Below are 6,360 nucleotides of genomic sequence, written 5' to 3'. Positions count from 1 at the left end.
GGGGGCCGTTTTCTTCTCCCTGGAGGATTGTCCCACAGACTTTGGGCATGGTTTCAGGAGGGGAGGAGTCCGTCCTTGGGGAAAAAAAGACATCATGCTGAGAGAGATGGAAAGTCAGAGAAGGAGAGGAAGACCCTCAACCGGGTGATTGACACAGTGACTGTGACAATGGACTGTCAACGGTGGGGAGGATGGTGTCGAATAGTGCAAGGACCCATCGTCCTTAGGGTGTGAGTCTTCGATTGCCCCTAACAACAACAACAATGTGAGTTGGAGTACTGTGAATTTGTTTTTTTAAAAAAATCTTACAGAAAAAAGATGTATTATTATTTTTTTTTTTCTGGCTGCTGTTGCCGCCCCCCTCTCTTGCCCCTCCTCCCTCATTGCTGCTGTTCTGCGTCGTCTTGCAATATGGATTGAAGCTCAGTATCAAGAAAATGAAAATTCTCACCATTAGGCCAATTGGCAGCATCACGCTAGATGGAGCAAAGATTGAGATTGCTAACAATTTCATCTTGCTTGGTTCCATAATCAACACTCTTGGCATCAGCAGTCAGGAAATCAAAAGGCAAATTACCTTAGGAAAAGCTGCTGTCCTTCTCCAAAGTGCTATAGAACAACAATGTCAGTGTAGAGACTAAGGTGCACCTGATGCAGGCCATGGTCTTCGCAATTACTTGTTATGTATCAGAGAGCTTGACAATGACCAAAGATGACAGAAGAAGAATTGATGCCTTAGAGTTGTGGTGCTAGAGAAGAGTGTTGAACTTACCATGGATTACCAAGAGAACCAATAGGTCTCTCCTGGAAAGGGTGAAGCCAAGCTGTTTCTTGGAGGCAAGGATTTTGAATCTCTGTCTCACATACTTTGGGCATGTTGCCCTGGAGAAGGACGTCATGCCTGGAGAAGGTGCAGGGACCACAGAAGAGGAAGACGCAGATGAGAAGAGTTGACACAGTAACTGGAAAAATGGGGATAGATGTGTCAGAAGACAATGAGATTGGCCCAGGACGGAGCAGGCAGAGTTATTGTGCATAGGGTCGCAATGGATCATGGTCAACTCGACGGGCACAACCGTATTCTGAAGCTCTGGAGGTTAGAATCTGCAGTGCAATCTCAAAGGCACGCGGTTCGAAACCACCAGCTGCTCCTCAGGAGAAGGACGGACAATCTCCTCCTGTGTGTGATCAAACTGCCTCTGAAAACCCACTGAAGGATCAGCCATGAGTTGGTTCCGACTTGCTGGCATCCATCAACAACAGCAATAGCCTAGGCACTGTTTGAAAGGTTCACACTCTTTTACCACAACCTAGACACACTTGAACTGAGTGCTGTGGAGTTGGCACTGACCTAGAGCCATCATCTTTTCTTCTAAGGAGCACTCTGTCTGCATGTCTTCCAAGACAGAGTTGCTCGATCTCCTTGACATGTAGGTTCAACATCGTTTGCCAACACCACAATTCAGAGGCATCAGTTCTTCAGCCTTCCTTATTCATCATCTGACTCTCACATGTTTCTCTCTTCTTCTTCTTCTTCTTCTTCTTCTTCTTCTTCTTCTTCTTCTTCTTCTTCTTCTTCTTCTTCTTCTTCTTCTTCTTCCTCTCTGAACAGGAACCAACTCACAGCTGATCCTCCAGCGGGCTTGCAGAGGCTGTAAATTGCATGGGAGGACAGAGCTCATCTTTGTCCTATGGAGTAGATGGTGGAGTCGAACTACGTACCTTTGGCTGTTAGCACCACCTCTTACCCAGTAGGCTAGGGCTCCTATTGGAAATATGACTTGGGTCGGGAGGACCCTAGCCCCGGGCATTCTTTGGCTCTTTGGTATGGACATCTCACTTGGTATCTCTATCCCTGTGTGTGTCTATTCTTTCTAATTTATTTTTTAAATTATGTGTGTGTGTGTGTGTGTGTGTGTGTGTGTGTGTGTGTGTGTTTAAAGTCAAATCAGATCTGACTGGCACAGGAAGAGATTGCCCCTCCTTCTCCAGCAGAGCATCTGGTGGATTCGAACTGCGTACCTCTGGGATTGCAGTGCAGCTTCTTGCCACTAAGCTATCAGAGCTCCCTGTGTGTACTATTTGTAAAGAGACATCACTTAGAAGAGATCTAGGTTTAGAACTCACTCAATTCTAGTAAGGAGTCCTGGTGGCATAGTAAGTACTATATCAGGTTTCTAGCTGGGAGGTTAGGGGGTTGAATTCACCAGCTTCCCTGCAGGAAGAAAAAAAAAAGATGGGTGATCTCCTCTTATAAAGATTTACAGCTTCAGAACTCAAAGTTCAGTGTTATTGTAAAGATTTAACGAGCTGGAGAGAGAGAGGAAGGGAGGACACATGCCTTTTAGCTTCAAATAAGATTACTGGTAGACTTATTCACAAAGAAGACATGGGTTCGATCCCCAGTCATAGCAACTCCTGAGCAGCCACCGCCTGTCTCGTCAGTGGAAACTTTGAGTGTTGCTTCTATGCTGAACAAAAGGTCCATGAAGTTTCAAGATAAGAAGGAGTAGGAAGAAAGGTCTGGTTATCTGCGTTATAAAAATTATTAGGGAGTTCTAATTATATTAATATTAGGGAGCTTCTTAGTGGCAAGAAGCTGCACTGCAATCCCAGAGGTATGTGGTTCGAATTCATCAGACGCTCTGCTGGAGGAGGGGGGCAATCTCCTCCTGTATCAGTCAGATCCAATTTGACGGTACACACAAATAATTAATAAAGTTTAAAAAATTATCAGTCAATGAAAATGGTATGGAACTTAGGGTAGCTCTGGTGGCCTAGTGGCAAGAAGCGTCACTGCAACCCCAGAGGTGAGTGCTTTGACTCCATCAGATGCTCTGCTGGAGAAGGAGGGACAATCTCCTCCTGTACCTGTCAGATCCGATTTGACAGGACAGACAGACACACACACACATACACACACACAAATAATAAAATAAAATTTAAAATTAAAAAATAATATGGTAAGAAAAGAAAATGGTATGAAACTCAATGGTGCAATTTCATGACTGGACCCCGGGACTACAGAACACAACCCTGCTGTTCTCGCATGTACCACCAGATGGCGCGCTGGACACACTGGTCCGACGACGCGCAGCCCCGCCCCCACGTCCGCAGAATCAACATCGTGCTTAGTGTTTTGATTCATTCAAAGGAGGCAACTTGTCCAATACCTTCGTTTAAAACAAACAGACAGAAACCCCCACCAAATCTAGAAGCTCTGAGTCCTCTATTCCATCCTCCTCTAAGAGGGAAAGAAATTCTCTTGTTCTGATTCAACAGAGAAAAAAACCCACCAATATTTTATTCGCTTTCAAAACGGAGAGAGGTCATTTACCTTGTTATCACCATGGCAACACTGATCCAGCCAGGCAACCAATCAGAATTGCAGGCTGTCCTGGGAGATGTTTTCCTCCCTGAAATATTGCAACAATTTCTCAGAGACTCTCACGGACTCTTTTCGTTCAAATTATCTTTCCAAGGACGGAGTTCAGGGAGTAGAAACGAGATGAGTTTAATTACAAGAACGCATTCTCATGCCTCCCACTGAAACGAAACCAAGATAGAAGGACATGGGAGTTTTACCATGTGAAACACGGTCCATAGCTGCACGGGAGAAGGGAGAGCTCCCCCCTCTTTTTAAGATGATTTTTTTTTTAGTTTGTATTGAAAAGTTAAATATTTTTTCTTCATCCCTTTTTATCGTTAAGTGGCTCTGACCTATAGTCATCTTTATGGTTCAGTAGAATAAACTAAATATTGTCAGGGCCTACTCCTTTTCGCAGTCATTATGACTGTTGTATGTTATTATGTCGTCTTCCAAATGATATCAGACAGATCCTGACTGAAGTCAGAGAATATCAGAAGAATATCTGTGTGTTTTATTGTCTTTGCAAAGTCATTTGACTGTGTAGATCATAACAAACTATGGCTAACATTGAGAAGAATGGGAATCCTAGAACACTTAATTATGCTCATACGAAAGCAGTACCTACAGCAGGGGAACACTGCATGGTTTAAAAGCAAGTGGGTGTGTGTCCGGGCTGTAGCCTTTCTCCATACATATGCAATCTGTATGTTGAGCAAATTATTCTAGAAATTGAACTCTGTGAAGAAGAATGTCGAATCAGGATCAGAGGAAGACATCAACAACCTGTGTTATGTAGACGCAAACTTGCTTGCTGAAAGGGGGAGGGCTTGAAACTTTGTTACAGAAAATCAAAGGCTACATCTATCTTTCTTTCTTTCTTTCTTTCTTTCTTTCTTTCTTTCTTTCTTTCTTTCTTTCTTTCTTTCTTTCTTTCTTTCTTTCTTTCTTTCCTTCCTTCCTTCCTTTCTTCCTTCTCCTTCTCCTCCTCCTCCTCCTCCTCCCTCTCCCTCTCTCTCTCCCTCTCATTCTCCTCCTCTCCTTCCTTCCTTCCTTCCTTCCCTTTTTAAATTTTTTTTAACATCTTTCAAGAAAACAAAAGTTCTTACCATTGGGCCCATGATGGGGCGAGGTGACGATTGAGAATGCCAACTGTTTGATCTTACTAAGATCAACACCTTTGGTATCAGCAATCAAGAAATAAAAATATGTGTTGAACTGGTAAAGTTTGCTTGCTGTCAAGGACCTCTCCAAAATACCAAGGAGCAATGATGTCAGTTTAAAGACTAAGATGTGCCTGATTCAGGTTAATGGTCTTTCCAATCACTTGCAATGCATCCAGAGCTGGACAATGAAGAAGAACTATATAAGAAGAATCTATGCCTTCAGGTTGTGGTGCTGGAAGACAGTACTCAATATCCCATGAGCTGCAAAAAAAAAAAAAAAGAACAAACAGATATATCTTGGAGAAAGGGCAGCCACGCTGCTCCTTGGAGGCAAGGATGGTGAAGCTTCATCTCACATCTTTTGGGTATGTTGCTAGGAGTGAATTCCTTGGGAAGAAACATCATGATTGGAAAGGTCAGTGAAGGAAGTTCCCCAGCGGTCCCGTGGATCTGTCTCTTGCTTCAACAGTGTTTGGACGGAACAGACCCGGTGACTTCCCCCCTTCCAACCTCCGACTACCCTCCAACTTCACCTCCAGGTGTAACCTCGGGACCATCTCAACCATCTCCTATTTTCGGGACCAGCTAACACCTTTTTTTTGTTAGCCCCAAAACCTCGACCAACTATGAGCTCTCAGATCCGTCAAAATTATTCCGCCGAAGCAGAAGCTGGCATCAACCGTCTGGTCAACCTGCACTTGCGGACCTTTTACACCTACCTCTCTCCGGGTTTTTATTTTGACCGCGATGATGTGGGCTTGGAAGGCGTGGGGCACTTCTTCCAGGAGTTGACGAGTTGACGAGTAAGAAGCGCGAGGGTGCCTAGCGGCTCTTGAAGCTGCAAAACCAGCGCAGCGGGCGAGTCCTCTTCCAAGACATCCAGAAGCCATCCCAGGATGAGTGGGGTAAAACCCTGGACGCCATGCAGGCAGCGCTGGCCTTGGAGAAGAACCTAAACCAGGCCCTTCTGGATCTGCACGCCGTGGGTTCCGCCCACACTGACCCCCATCTCTGTGACTTTCTGGAGAACCACTTCCTGGACGAGGAAGTGAAACTGCTGAAGAAGATGGGTGACCATCTGACCAACATTAGAAGACTGTGCGGCCCCCAGGCTGGGCTGGGCGAGTATCTCTTTGAGCGTCTCACCCTCAAGCACGACTAGGGGTCTGCGGGGACTTGCAGGGGGAAACCTCTGTGTCCCCCTGCCAACAGCAGCAAGCTTTTCTATCCCACCCTGATGTCGAATCTTATCCACCCAGAAGCCCTTCGTCCAAGCCTTGGACCAAATGAAACAATAAAGCTTTTTGCAACAGCTAAAAAAAAAAAGTCAGTGAAGGAGAGGAAGACCATCAATGAGATGAACTGACGTAGTGGCTGCTGCAATGGACTAATGTATGTCAGGATCGATGAAGATCTTAGAGCATCAGGCAAGGTACATTCAGATTTGTTATTCACAGGGTCACGATGAGTGAGAAGAGGGTGCATTCATGCATTCGGCAATAGTTTGTTGTTGCATAAACAGGGAGTTCTGCGAGGTCCCTAGCACTGTCCAGGCATGGGAACACAGTCAAAGGAAAAAGAAAAATCCGGGTGACTCTTTCCTTGTGAAGCTGACACTCTACACGTAGGAACAAGTACTAGTAGACCACCTGGTACGAGATTTTGGCTTTGACGTGAGGTGGTGGTGGTTGTTGTTAGGTGACTTGACTCAGCCTCAGCATCTCTATGAACAATGGTGTGAGCCCTGCCCTAACCTGTGCCCGCCTTGTCATCCCTGCTTACATTTGACTCCCTTGTTACAGTCACTGTGTCAATCCATCTCACTGA

General features: G+C 45.2%; 1 pseudogene; it reads left to right on the top strand.

The window, feature by feature from the left end:
- The first annotated feature begins 1,046 nt into the window (after positions 1–1,046).
- On the top strand, positions 1,047–5,695 carry LOC102848897 (annotated as a pseudogene).
- The last annotated feature ends 665 nt before the right edge of the window (positions 5,696–6,360 follow it).

The sequence above is a fragment of the Elephantulus edwardii genome, unplaced genomic scaffold, assembly GCF_000299155.1.
Source record: "Elephantulus edwardii isolate Elephantulus edwardi_28Jun2011 unplaced genomic scaffold, EleEdw1.0 scaffold00236, whole genome shotgun sequence".
NCBI lineage: Eukaryota > Metazoa > Chordata > Mammalia > Macroscelidea > Macroscelididae > Elephantulus > Elephantulus edwardii.
The sequence above is the reverse complement of the archived record's forward strand: the minus strand, read 5'-3'. Positions and strand labels throughout refer to the sequence as shown.